This window comes from Physeter macrocephalus, chromosome 5 (genome assembly GCF_002837175.3).
Source record: "Physeter macrocephalus isolate SW-GA chromosome 5, ASM283717v5, whole genome shotgun sequence".
NCBI lineage: Eukaryota > Metazoa > Chordata > Mammalia > Artiodactyla > Physeteridae > Physeter > Physeter macrocephalus.
Genome location: NC_041218.1, coordinates 91,130,728 through 91,146,027, shown reverse-complemented (window position 1 = coordinate 91,146,027; position 15,300 = coordinate 91,130,728). Strand labels below are relative to the sequence as shown.

The window sequence follows — 15,300 nt, the reverse complement described above, 5'->3', positions numbered from 1 at the left end:
CCTTCCCAACCTTCAGCAGCCACCACCCTGAACAGTCAGCAGCCATCAACACGGAGGCAAGACCCTCCACCAGCAAAAAGATTATGACTTGCTGAAGGCTCAGATGATGGTTAGCATTTTTTAGCAATAAACCATTTTTCTAATTAAGGTATTTCCATTGTTTTCTTATATATATAATGCTGTTGCACACTTCACAGATAATATGACGTAAAACACTGTTCTGTGCACTGGGAACCCCAAAAATTCACGTGACTCGCTTTATTGCAGTACTCACTTAATTGTGGTGGTCTGACTCGAACCCACAATATCTGTGAGGTATGCCTGTATGCAGAAAGCACTGTGTTGATATATCTTTAAGTAGACCTTGCCCTCAGGAAGCTCTTGAAATTAGTTTTTCCAGTACTTCCTTCCTGTACATGTACCAACTGATGGCAGGAGAAAATCAGTCCAAAAGCATGCTAGAAAGGGAAGCCTGGCTGCCTAATAAAACTGGAAAATAAATCGGAAAATGGAAAATTCTTTATAATGGATAGTCACGAAACTGGAGATAGTTACTTTTCAGAAAATTTTGAATGTAAAGTTTTTAACACTAGACAGATTAAGAATATATTTCTTCTACAAACTACTGTATATAAAATAGATAAGAAACAAGGATATACTACATAGCACAAGGAATTATATCAATTATTTTGAAATAACCTGTAATGAAATATAATCTGCAATGATACTGAATCACTATGCTGTACACCTGAAACTAACACAATATTGTAAATCAACTATACTTCAATTTTTAAAGAATTAAAAAATTAATGAGTAAAATAATATATTTCTCTTTAGGTGTATAATTTCCTAATTTTATGCTCAACAAAGACAGATAATTATAAAGACATAACTACACTGACCAGCTATACTAACAAAACCAGAGAATTTATGGTCCAATAAAATATTAATGGCAAAATTAATGTTAATGCGAAAAACTGCAAATGATTTTTTTCTCACATCTTATCTTCTAAGGGATTTTCTGATATGTATTTCTAACAAAAATCACCAAAGCTAATCTTTAAAAATTCACAATGTATTTTATTTTATTTTATTTTATTTTTTATTGGAGTACAATTACTTTACAATGTTGTGTTAGTTTCTGCTGTACAACAAAGTGAATCAGCTATATGTATACATATATCCCCATACCCCACCCTCCCTATCCCACCCCTTCACAATGTATTTTATTTCTTTTCAAAGAACGAGCTTTTGATTTCATTGCTTTTCATGGCAAACGTTTTTTTTTTCATGTATTTATTTATTTTTGGCTGTGCTGGTCTTCGTTGCTGCTCGCAGGCTTTCTCTAGTTGCGGCGATCAGGGACTACTCTTTGTTGCGGTGTGTGGGCTTTTCATTGCGGTCGTTTCTCTTGCTGCAGAGCACGGGCTCTAGACTCGCAGGCTCAGTAGTTGCAGTGCACGGGCTTAGTTACTCCACGGCATGTGGGATCTTCCTGCACCAGGGCTCGAACCCGTGTCCCCTGCATTGGCAGGCCGATTCTTAACCACTGCACCACCAGGGAAGCCCTGATTTCATTGCTTTTCTCTATCGTTTTTCTGTTTCTGATTTCACTGATTTCTGCTCTAATTTTTAAATTGTTTTTCTCTGCTTGCTCTAGGCATAAATTACTCTTCTTTCTCTAGTTTTTGATGGAAGCTTAGATTATTGACTTCAGATCTTTTCTGAAATGCACATTTAATGTTATAAATTTTCTGCTAAAGCACTGATTTTACTGCACCTTACAAATTTTGATAAGTTGTATTTTCACTTTCATTTAAGTTCAAAATATTAAAGTTTTTTTTTTCTTGTGACTTCTTTTTTGACCAGTATTTTATTCAGAGAGTCTTGTTTAATCTCCAAATATTTGGGGTTTTTCATAAACAAAATGAAAAGACAGCCTATGGACCGGGAGAAAATATTTGCAAATGATGCAACTGACAAGGGCTTAATTTCCAAAGTATACAAATAGCTCAAATAACTCAATAACAAAGAAGCAAACAACCCAATCAAAAACTAGGCAGAGGGGCTTCCCTAGTGGCACAGTGGTTAAGAATCCACCTGCCAATGCAGGGGACACGGGTTCAAGCCCTGGGCCGGGAAGATCCGACATGCTGCAGAGCAGCTAAGCCCGTGCGCCACAACTACTGAAGCCCACGTGCCTAGAGCCCGTGCTCTGCAACAAGAGAAGCCACTGCAATAAGAAGCCCGCGCACCACAATGAAGACCCAATACAGCACCCCCCCCCCCCAAAAAAGGCAGAAAACCTAAATGGACATTTCTCCAAAGAAGACATACAGATGGCCAAGAGGCACATGAAAAGATGCTCAACATCACTAATTATTAGAGAAATGCAAATCAAAACTACAATGAGGTACCACCTCACACCGGTCAGAGTGGCCATCATTAAAAAGTCTACATGGAAATTCCCTGGTGGTCCAGAGGTTAGGACTCTGTTTTCATTGCAGAGGGTGTGGGTTCGATCCCTGTTCGGGGAACTAAGATCCAGGAAGCCGCGCTGTGCAGCCAGAAAAAAAAGTCTACAAATGACAAATGCTGGAGAGAGTATGGAGAAAAGGGAACCCTCCTACACTGTTGGTGGGAAAGTAAATTGGTATAGACACTATGGAGAACAGTGTGGAGGTTCCTCAAAAAACTAAAAATAGAGTTGCCATATGATCTAGCAATCCCACTCCTGGGCATATATTGAGACAAAACTATAATTAGAAGATACATGCACTCCTATGTTCATGGCAGCACTATTCACAATAACCAACACATGGAAACAACCTCAGTGTCCATTGACAGATGAATGGATAAAGATGTGCTACATATATACAATGGAATATCACTCAGCCATAAAAAAGAAGGAAATAATGCCATTTACAGCAATATGGATGCAACTAGAGATTATCATACTGAGTGAAGTAAGTCAGAAAGAGAAAGACAAATACCATATGATATCACTTACATGTGGAATCTAAAATAAGACACAAACGAGCTTATTTACGAAACAGAAACAGGCTCACAGACATTGAACAGACTTGTTGCCAAGGGAGGGGGTCAGGAGAGGAATGGACTGGGAGTTTGGGACTAGCAGGTGCAAACTATTATGTATAGAATGGATAAACAACAAGATCCTACTGTGTAGCACAGGGATCTATAATATCCTGTAATAAACCATAATGGAAAAGAATATGAAAAACTATATGTATACATATATATGTAAAACTGAATCACTTTGCTGTACACCAGAAACTAACACAATATTGTAAATCAACTATACTTCAATTTTAAAATATATTGGGGTTTTCCAGCTATCTTTCTGTTCTTGATTTCTAGTTTAATTCATTGTGGTCTGAGAATATACTTTGATTTCTTTTTTTCTTCAATTCCTTCAAGTGTGTTTTGTGGCCCAGAATGTGGTTTGTCTTGGTGAATGTTCCATGTGAGCTTGAGAATATTTACTATATCCCAGGAGCTCCTGGGATATAGCCATATTTACTATGTAGTAATATTTTCAAGCTCACTGATTCTTTCCTTGATTATGTCCAGTCTGTTGATGAGCCCATCAAAGGCATTCTTCATTTCTGTTACACTGGGTTTTTAATTTCTCATATTTTTTAAATTCTTCTTATTGTTTCCATCTCTATGTTTACATTACCCATCTGTTCTTGCATGTTACCTACTTTTTTCATTAGAACCTTTAACAGTAATCATAGTTATTTTAAATTCTGAAGTCTATGCCATGTCTGAATCTGGTTCTGATGCTTGCTTTGTCTCTTGCCTTAAAACTTAGTATGTCTTGTTTTAGCCATACTAAGGTATATTAGGTAATAGGGACTGAGATCAGTAGGTGTTCCGTGTGTGGTCTTATGTTAATCTGGCTAGGAGTTGGACCGTGTTTCATATTTGCTGTAGCTGTAGGTGTCAGAGACTTTCATTTCCTCTAGTGTCCTTGTTTCTGTCTCCCCTGTTGGCTTTGTGGTTGAATAGAATCTGCACCTTGCAGCTCCTTCAGCTGTAATCCACTGTTATACTGTGGCCCTGTTGATGTGGTAATGTATTGGGGAGAGAGGAAATGTTCTATAATCCTATGTGTAAATCTCAGTCTTTTAATAGGCCTGTGTCCCTGAACTTTCACGAGTGTTTCTCAGTATTTTTCCCCCTTAGGTGACAGAATAAATCTAGAGAGGGCTGGTTTGGGTAATTTCCCTTCCCCCAAATGAACTAAGGCTCTGGTGAAGTCTTTTCTCTCTACTGAATAGGTCTTTGTTAAGGAGAACACTGGGCATATTTCAAAATGGTTACTTTTCCCCTCCCCCTGCCAGAAGCACAAGCGTTCTGTCTTGGCTCTTCATAATGAGAACCTAGTGGGGTTCCTGGAAGTAAAACCCACTGAAGTATGGAGACCTCAATTAGACTACAGCCCCTCAGAGTTTCTCTCTCTAATGCTAGTCCACACCCAGTCTTTAGCAATTCATCGAAGTTACCATGTAACTTCCTACTGGTTTATGGCTCCAGCAGCTTCTGTTTCAGGTAAGCTGATCTCACCTGTGACTCTCTGTGTTCTCCTGTCTCTAGATTCTGACGTGACAGTTTGTCCTGCAACCTCAATTCTCTTATTGCTCCAAGAAAAGCCATTAAAGTCATTGATTTTTCAGTTTGTTTAGCCTTTTTCTTTTAAGGACATGAGAAACAACTTCGAAACTCTTTATATATCAGAACTGACTCGAAGTCCCCCAATGTGTATTTTTTAATTAATTAATGTATATGTAATTAATCCCTCTTACTTGGAATAAATTACATGACGCTAGTACTTCTCAATCGCCATTGTATTAACCCCAAACCTCCTACAATAACTTAACACTTTGCTGTGATTTCTAATTGCTTCTCTGTTTATATGTGTGTATATATCTGTGTCTCTATGTGTGTGTGTATATCTATACACCTCTATATACTCACATATATATATTTATATATATACATATACATATATACACACCTTTTTAATGTGGCTGTAATGTGTGTATCATACTATGCTGCAACTTCTTTTTCCACTTAATAGTCTCTGTACTTCGTTTTCTTTAAAAGCTAAATTTATTTCAGATGAGATTTATATTCAACTGACAAAACTGTACTTTTCCTCAGGAGTCCTGAAATTTCATTTATATTATTAATATGGGATATATTATATATAGCATATACACTGTATTCATACTATATTAAAATGTTGTGATTCTATTAAAAACAGGCCAGAAAATTTTAATTCATTTCCCACTACTTTTTATACAGGTATTCAATTGTATAATTATGTTCCTAATTTCCAAATAAAGTATCAACATATAATAAATAGAAAAGGCTGAAATAAGTTTTTCTATTTTCCATCTTGTGAGGGTTCAACAAAAGTTTGAAAATAAATTTTTTTCTGTAGCTTTACTTTCTGTAGTTTAATATGGCAGACAGAACACACACATCTATCTTCTTTCTCTCCCAAGGTCTCATTGAATTATGGAATTATAGAAGAGAGTGAGCAGTTGGGGTCACATTGATAGAGAAAAAGAGGAGGGAATTGCACTTAGTCCAACACACCGTATGTAATGAAGGAAACCCTGGCACTGGCAGTTGGCTAGTTTGAGCTCAATACAAAGAGCAGGGCTGGACCAGGAAGCCCTCTTTAGGATAATTCATTACTGAAGCATGTTTGGAATTGCAGGGACATTTGGGTCCCTCCCCACTCCTCTTCCATCATTTATTCAACAAATATTGTTGAGCGCATTGCAAAGCACTAGGCCCTGTTCCAAGTGCTTTTTCCTAAAGAAAGTGGGCAGGTGGCCTAACGAGGGCACGCAGCAAAGTGCTTCAAGCCTGGGCAAAGGAGAGCAGAGCCTCAGCCTACTTCAGAAGTCCACAGCAGCTGTGGGTGGGGAGGTTGGAAAGGCAGCTCTGCCTAGGTAGGAGAGAAACAACGCTAAACCTGTTCCATGCAAAGTACAGCCCTCCTTAATTAGGCGATTTTGGGGTTCCCCAGCCTGTCTGCTGGCTCTGTACCCACACATCTGGTGAGGCATGCTGGAAGGCAAGCTCTGCCACTTACAAGCAACCCGCTCTCCCCTTGGGGAGGCCAGCTGGGGAACAGAGAACTTCACTACTAAAGAAACCCACACCCACCACTGCCTAGACTAACCAATGGAGGCCTTTGTTCCTACATCTGAGTGAATGTCAGGGCTTACCAGACAAGAGGGAAGGCAGCAGTAACACTGAAGAGAAGGACCCAGATGAATAAACTGAGTAACAAGCCCCATCGGAGACATAGATAACTCTAAAAACAGAAGAGGCTTTCAAATTGTCCTAATTAGCATACTCAGAGGATAGTGCATCTATCAAACAAAAAGTCTGGAATGAAAGGGAATTAATTAATCAGACAACTGAAAGAGTGATTGCCAAGACGACATACTGGATTAGAAAAATGATAAAGTGGAAAGCTGAAGGCCAAGTAATTGGGAGGACAAAGTAGCGGAAGCCTCTCAGAATAGAAATAAAAAAGACAGCAGATGGAGGATATGTCAATGTAAAGAAGGAGAGAACGAAGACAGGAGAGTGGAGAAATAAATAATAGAACATATCCCCTAACTGAAGAAAAGTATGACTCACCAAGTATCAAGCAGGACTAATTAGAAAGGTCCACACATTCTGATGACATTTCAGAAATCCAGAAATTCCAAGGAAGTCCCTAGCTTTAGGTTTAAGTAGATAAACTATAAAATTATGTCAACAAAGTAAGATAATATTATAACGAAAAGAGGAAATTAAAAACAAAAGCATTAAGTTACTGATTTTCAGAGAGAGATCAATAAATACAACATTGCTTATTTAAGAAATAGATGACTTCGGGACTTCCCTGGTGGTCCAGTGGTTAAGACTCTGTGCTTCCAATGCAGGGGGCCCCGGTTTGATCCCTGGGTGGGGAATTAGATCCCATACGCCTCAACTAAGAGCACACATGCCACAGCTAAAAGATCCTGCATGCCTCAATGATGATCCCACAAGCCGCAACTAAGGCCCAGCACAGACAAATAAATAAATGCATATTAAAAAATAAAGAAGAAGAAATAGATGACTTCATATAATAAAGGCAAAAAGGTAGGGCTACCCTGGTGGCACAGTGGTTAAGAAATCCGCCTGCCAGTGCAGGGGGCACGGGTTCGAGCCCTGGTCAGGGAAGGTCCCACATGCCATGGAGCAACAAAGCCCATGCACCACAACTACTGAGCCTGCGCTCTGGATCCCATGAGCCACAACTGCCGAGCCCACGTACCACAACTACTGAAGCCCGTGTGCCTAGAGCCTCTGCTCTGCAACAAGAGAAGCCACCGTAACGAGAAGCCCATGCACCGCAACAAAGAGTAGCCCCTGCTCGCCGCAGCTAGAGAAAGCCCGCGCACAGGGACAAAGACCCAAAACGGCCAAAAATAAATAAATAAATAATTAATTTAAAAAAAAAATAAAGATATATGTGACAGATTTCTCATGGCTTAGCCATTAAAAGATAAATGCTCTGCTGAATATTTCTCAGAGTTCTGCTAACTCCAACAGAAAATCCCCGCTTTGTAGATAATGATCCACTGGGGACATCTGAGGGAATAAGCCAGATTATTCCAGCCAGAAGTCCTTGACCAGCACGATATGTCAGTTTTATTTGAAATCTGACCTGCTTTCCTACATTTAATTACCTGATGAGAAGATGGAGACTTTGTTTTGATACATATATTTATAAAGGACCTAGAAAACTGAAGATGATAACCAAGATTTGAACGCAGTCTGTCTTTTTTACTTGGTCAGCATTTTGTGTGTGGTTTATAAATTCTGAAAGATGATAACTTCAGCACTGAAAAGAACAAAAATGTTTTTTTGACATTTGTGACATGTTACTCAGCCAGCAGAGGGAGACAAGGCTATATAGCTTTTAGCAGCTACACTTCTTTTTCCTTCTTTTCTTTTTTTTTTAATTGAAGTATAGTTGATTTACAATATCATGATAGTTTCAGGTGTACAGCACAGTGATTATATGTGTGTGTGTGTCTGTGTGTGTATACACACACACAGACACACACACACATATATATATTCCTTTTCAGATTCTTTTCCCTTATAGGTAATTACAAAATATTGAGTATAGTTCCCTGTGCTATGCAGTAGGTCCTTGTTGGTTATCTATTTTATATATAGTAATGTGTATATGTTAGTCACAACCTCCTAATTTATCCCTCCCTCCACCCCCATTTCCCCTTTGGTAACTGTAAGTTTGTTTTCTGTTTGTGCGTCTCTTTCTGTTTTGTAAATAAGTTCATTTGTATCATTTTTTTTAGAGTCCACATATAAGCAATATCATATGATATTTGTCTTTCTCTGTCTGGCTTACTTCACTCAGTATGGTAATCTCTAGGTCCATCCATGTTGCTGCACATAGCATTATTTCATTCTTTTTTATGGCTGAGTAATATTCCATTGTACATATGTGCCATATCTTTATCCATTCATCTGTCACTGGACATTTAGGTTGCTTCCATGTCTTGGCTATTGTAAATAGTGCTGCTGTGAACATAGGGGTGCATGTATCTTTTCAAATTTTGGCTTTCCTCCGGATGTATGCCCAGGAGTGGGATTGCTGGATCATATGGTAATTCAATTTTTATTTTTTTAAGGAACCTCCATACTGTTCTCCATAGTGGCTGTACCAATTTACATTCCCACCAACAGTGTAGGAGGGTTCCCTTTCCTTCACACCCTTTCCAGCATTTATTATTTGTAGACTTTTGGATGATGGCCATTCTGATTGGTGTGAGGTGATACCTCATTGTAGTTTTGATTTGCATTTCTCTAATAATTAGTGATGTTGAGCATCTTTTCATGTGCCTTTTGGCCATCTGTATGTCTTCTTTGGAGAAGTGTCTATTTAGATCTTCTGCCCATTTTTTTATTGGGTTTGTTTTTTTGTTATTGAGCTGTATGAGCTGTTTGTATATTTTGGAGATTAATCCCTTGTTTGTCGTATCGTTTGCAGATATTTTCTCCCATTCTGTAGGTCTTTTCATTTTATTTATGGTTTCCTTTGCTGTGCAGAAGCTTTTAAGTTTAATTAGGTCCCAGTTGTTTATTTTTGTTCTTATTTCTTTATTTAAAAAAATAAATTTATTTATTTATTTTTGGCTGTGTTGGGTCTTCGTTTCTGTGCGAGGGCTTTGTTCTTACTTCTGTTATTCTAGGAAATGGATCCAAAAAGATAATGCTGCAATTTATGTCAAAAAGTGTCTGCCATGGGGCTTCCCTGGTGGCGCAGTGGTTGTGAGTCGGCCTGCCGATGCAGGGGACACGGGTTCATGCCCCGGTCCGGGAAGATCCCACATGCCGCGGAGCGGCTGGGCCCGTGAACCATGGCCGCTGAGCCTGCGCGTCCGGAGCCTGTGCTCCGCAACGGGAGAGGCCACAACAGTGAGAGGCCCACGTACCACAAAAAAAAAAAAAAAAAAAAAGTGTCTGCCTGTGTTTTTCTCTAGGAGTTTTATAGTATCTTGTCTTACATTTAGGTCTTTAATCCATTTTGAGTTTATTTTTGTGCATGGTGTTAGAGAAATGTTCTAATTTCATTCTTTTACATTATACTTTTCAGCTAGCAATAAGAAAGGTGATATCAGTCTACGAGGAATCATCAGAAAGATCTTGGAGACCATTTTCCAGATGAGGAAAATGAGACCCAGAGCAACATATTGACTTGGGTCATAGTGAACACCCCTCTCATCTCCAACACCTGGTTCAGTGCGCTTTCCTTTACCCTGTGTTCTCAAAGGGGGCAGTAGTGCCCTCTCAACATTTTGAAAATGTGTGAAGGTATTGTTGATTGTCACAATAATTGGGTGGGTTTACTGGCTTTTTAACACATGGAGGCCAAAGATATAAGATGTCTGCCATACAGGGATATTCATGCCTAATAAAGTCTTGTCATCCACCCCTGTTTTTCAACTGTCCTATCAGATGTAGGTTGAAAACCTGTTTATAATTATCTGACCCTAGAAAAAAACTTCATTTTACAAATAAACACAAGTATTTTTTTACACATTTTATAGTATACCCTGAATTTTCCAAGAAAACGGGTATCATGTATGTGAAAGGGCGATGTGACTGTGTTATGTTCTGTTCCTTAGCAAGAGTGTTTTTACCATTTCAGAACACCATATCACCTATGTCAGCACCATGAAGGATATACAGTTCACCATGCAACACACTTGTATTACTCTGCCCTTGTAACTGGTCACATTTATTTTGATTCTGCGTTGAAATGCAATTGTCTGATTATTTCATTAAGCCTTCTTGTGTAATAGTGTCTGAAATGGAAATGCCTATTCCTTTATAATATAGTTGGAGCATTCATTATATTGATCCTTTATGGAATTGTATTTGAGGAGATATTATATGATCAGTGAATTTCACTTATGGATAGAGTAATTAAAAGGGCATTACAAAATACTCATAATAGTAACTTTTGGCAGTAATCCCCAAGTTGATCTACAGGTTCAGTGCAATCCCTAACAAAATTCCAATTGCCTTTTTTTGTAGAAGGGACAGGCTTTTCTTAAAATTCAGATAGACATGCAAGTGACTCCAAATGGCCAAAACGATCTTCCGAAATAAAAAGTTGGAGGACTCATACTTACTGATATCAAAACCTACTACAAAGCTACAGTAAACAGTGTGGTGTTGGCATCATGTCAGACATATAGATCAATGGCATAGAATCAAGATTCCAGAAATAAATCTATACATCTATGGTCAGTTACTTTTTTGGCAAGGTTCAAAGCTTATATAATGGAAAAAGAAGAATCTTTTCAACAAATAACACTGAGACAACTGGATATTGACAAAGACTCTCTCCTTGACCTAATTCTAGGCAGTCTCTTCTAAGTCCTCTAGGCCTCAACTTTCAGTGTCTGTCCTTGTTGGGCCTGCATCACCCACTGTCAGCAAGAATCTTTTAATTCAGTTTAGAAGGAACCCCGACACTCCTTGTCGAATTAAATTCCTCACTCCCCATTGATCCCACAGGTGGTATATATGATCACCCTCGCCTGGCTTCAGCAAGAATCCTGTCAAGTCAGCTTAGGCAGATTCCCCCCCTTAACCCTGATGTTTCCTTTTAGTAATTTTTTTATCCAGTGACCCTCCCCTCACACCCTGCTCCTTGGCTCTAAATCCCCACTTTTCCATATTATATTTGGAGTTGAGCCCAATCTCTCTCCCCTGTTGCAAAACCCTATTCCAGTAGTCTCTTGACTAAAGTCTTCCTTATCATCTTTAACAAGTTGCAGAATAATTTTTTCTTTGACAATATCGACATGCAAAAGAATGTATTTGGACCCCTACCTCACACCATGTACAAAAATTAACTGAAAATGGATTAAATATATAAATGTAAGAGTAAAAACTTAGAAGAAAGCATAGGTGTAGATTTCTATTAACTTGCATTAGGCAACAGTTTCCTAGATAGGACACCAAAAGCACAAGAATAAAAGAAAAAGTAGATAAATTGGACTTTGTCCAATTTTTCAAACTTTGGTGTGTTATAGGGAACTATCAAGATAGTCAAAAGAAAACCCACAGAATGGGAGAAAATACTTGGAAATCATATATCTGTTAAGGGTATGGTATCCAGAACATGTAAAGAACTCTCACAACTGAACAACAAAGACAACTCAATTGAAAAATGGGCAAAGGATTCGAATAGACATTTTTCCAAAGAAATACAAATTGCCAAAACGCACATGAAAAGATGTGCAACATCATTAGCCATCCAGAAAATGCAAAGCAAATCCACAGTGTGATAACACTTTACATCCCCTAGGATGGCTATAGTTATAATAACAACAACAAGAAGTGCTGGCACAGTTGTGAAGAAATTTGAACAGTCATATATTGCTGGGGGGAAGGTAAAATGGCACAGCTGCTTGATAAACAATTTGACATTTCTCAAACTGTTAAACACAAGAGTTACCACATGACCCAGAAATTCTATTTCTAGCTATATACCCATGAGAAATGAAAACATTTCACACAAAAACTTGCACATGAATTTAATAGAAGCATTACTTATTACAACAGCAAAAAAGTGGAAACAACCTAAGTTTCCATAAGCTGATGAATGGATAAACGAAAAGGGGATGAAGTACTGATACATGTTACCATATGGATAAACCTCGAAAACAATGCTGAGTGAAAGGTTTGGGATATAAAATGCCACATACTATATGATTTCATTTATATGAAATGTCCAGTCTAGGCAAATCCATAGAGACAGAAAGTATAGTAGTGGTTTCCAGGAGATGGGAGAAGGGAGAGTTGGAAGTTATGGGAGCTTTTTTTGGGTTGATAGAAATGTTCTGGTGTTTGATAGTTACACAACATTGTGAATATAATAAAAAACTGAGTTGTGCACTTCAAAAGGGTTAAAATGGTGAATTTTATTTTATGTGAATTTTATCTTTAAAATTTTTTAATAATAATAACAAACCCATTACATGTTATATTTTAATGGAAACAACTATATTTTCCAAGATAAAAGGATAGTGAGAAGGGCATTGTTTTACATTTTGGCAAGTCTCTTTGATGTCTGGTCTAATAGAAAATAGTTGGATTTTCTGTATCTGCTTTTACATTCAATCTGTTGCATTTTGTTGTTTTGGTTGAAGAGTATCTGGCCTTAAACAGAAGTGTAGTTGGAAAAGTGGGAGTTCATCTGTAGAATGTTTAAAATTTGGATATTTAAAATTTAAAAGACTGACCAAATGTTGGTGAGAATGTGGAGCTTCATAGTTTACTGGAGAGACTGTAAATTGATACAACCGGTTTGGAAAACAAGTTGGTGGCTTCTTAAAAGGTAAACGTGTACCTACCATATGACCCAGTGATCCTATTCCTATGTATTCACCAAAAAGAACTGAAAGCACAGTATATACAAAATCTTTTACACAAGTGTTCATAACAGCTTTATTTGTAATAGCCAAAAACTAGAAACAGCCCAAATATCCATCTGCAAGTGAACGGATATACAAATTTTGATACATCCATACAACGGGCAGTTGTACTCAGGAATAAACTGTTGGTACATGCAACAATATTATGTATCTCAAAATAGTTATACTGAGGGAAAGAAGCCAGACCCAAAAAGTATGCATACTGTATGATTCCATTTTTAAGAAGTTTTAGAAAATGCAAACTGATCTGTAGAAAGAAGATCAGCGATTCCTTAGGAAGGGAGTGTGTGGGGAGATTGAGAGGGAGGGATTACCAAGGGGCATGAGAAAACTTTTAGGGGTGATGGATATGTTTATCACCTGTGTTGTGGTAATAGTTTTTCAGGTGGATAATATGTCAAATGTTATCAAATTGTACACTTTAACATGTACAGTTTATTGTAAGTCAATTTTACCATAGTAAAGCTGTAATAAATAAATAAATAATGTTTTAAAAAAAGAATCAACCAAATATATACATAGGTCTTGTTCAGATCCTGTTTCAAATCATTTGTAAAAAGATGCTTGAGGCAATGGGGAACATTTTAATACTGACTGGGTATTAGATTATGTTAAGGAATTATTAATATTTTTTGGTGTGATAATGGAGTTGTTATATTGAAAACTGCCTTATCTCTTACAGATATATACTGAAGTATTTATGGATGAAATTATATGATGTCTGCGATTTGCTGAATTGGGGGAAATGATGGGTATGTATGAAGCAAGATTATCCAAATATTACTAATACTGAATTTAAATGATGGTTACGTGGGGGTTTGTTATACTATTCTTTCTACATAAGTGTATGTTTGAGATTTTCCCTGTTAAATTGTTGTGTGTTTTTTTAAAAGAAAAGTTTATTTTAGTCATGCTCCAAAACAGTGCAGTGGTCTAAGTGGAATCTGATCTTCCCATCTGAGAAAACATACCTTTTCTATTAAGTGATAATCTCTATCATAAAACTATATACTTCTCACTAGAAGCAGAAAATTGAAGTCTGAAGGGCCCATGGGGTTTCTTGACCAATTACTCATAAATCTCTATGCTGATCTACTGTTGGAAGCGTTGCTTAAGAGTTGAAAAAAAGAGCCAGTGGCATACAGTAAAAATGCTATTTTAAAACTTATTTCTTCTTAACTCACCCAAAAATCTCACAGAAATAGCCTATCACTGGAGAGAGAACATCTTATCATTACTTTGAAACTCAAACCAAGCAAATTACATTTTTATTGTGACTGGAGGAGAGTACACGTGGTCTGATCTTTTCTGACTACATACAAGTTTTCTAAATAAAAAGCTGAGCCAACTGGAAACTATCTCTTGGGGACAAACAAGCTAAACAATTATATCAAAGTATCATTTTCAAAAAGTTTGAAGTATGACTCATACAAACAGAATGAACACTTGGAAAATATTTTTTTCAACTCAGTGAAGGAACAAACAGAATGATAAGGCTGATTCAAAGAGTGTTTGAGGAGCGGGGTATTGATAGGCCTTTCAGAAAGGAAATTTTAAGTAAGATTGTTCATCTTTCACCTGGATGAATCTCCAGAGAATTGTGCTGTGTGAAAAAAGCCAATCCCAAAAGGTTACATACTATATGATGCCTTTATACAATATTCTTGAGATGACAAATTTACAGAAATGGACAATAGATTAACAGTTGCCAGGGGTTAAGAAGGAGGTGTGGCAGGGGGCTTGAGAAAAGTGGTGTGACTGTTATAAAATGGCTACATGAGGAAACTGGTAATGATGGAAGTACTCTGCATCTTGACTCCATCCATGTCAATATCCTGGCTGTGATATTGTATTAATAGTTTTGCAAGATGTAACCACTGGGGAGATTAATAGTTTTGCAAGATGTAACCACTGGGGAGATTGGGTAAAGCGTACAGAGCATCTCTCTGTATTCTTTCAACTGAATGTTAATCTAAAATAATCTCAAAATTAAAAGTTTAATGAAAAAAGGATTGTTCTGTTAGACACAAAACTAGTTAATATCATATGACAATAAAACAATAACTTTGGTGTTTTTACCAAATTAATTTTGCCTCTACTGGGCAAAAGTCTGCAAGTTAACATGTGAATTCATAAAATCTAGGCCTTTAATCAGTAGTGAATAGTGAGACAGACAAAGGGACTTCTTCTAGAATAGGGTCAGCAGGCCAAATTTAGCTGCTGGTCTGTTTTGGTG

General features: G+C 37.5%; 1 protein-coding gene across 6 annotated transcripts in view; it reads left to right on the top strand.

Moving 5' to 3' along the window:
- The window catches only part of PUS7 (pseudouridine synthase 7), a 79,285-nt gene extending 65,469 nt beyond the window's left edge, over positions 1 to 13,816 (top strand). For 3 of the 6 annotated variants that reach the window (XM_028490172.2, XM_028490173.2, XM_028490174.2), the window contains one exon: positions 9,710 to 9,880. The gene's annotated coding sequence lies outside the window, so the exon portion shown is untranslated. Of the gene's footprint in view, positions 1 to 9,709; positions 10,035 to 13,746 lie in introns of those variants that run through there. The other 3 variants (XM_028490171.2, XM_055085079.1, XM_007105797.4) reach the window with 3 other exon arrangements.
- Positions 13,817 to 15,300: the final 1,484 nt, after the last annotated feature.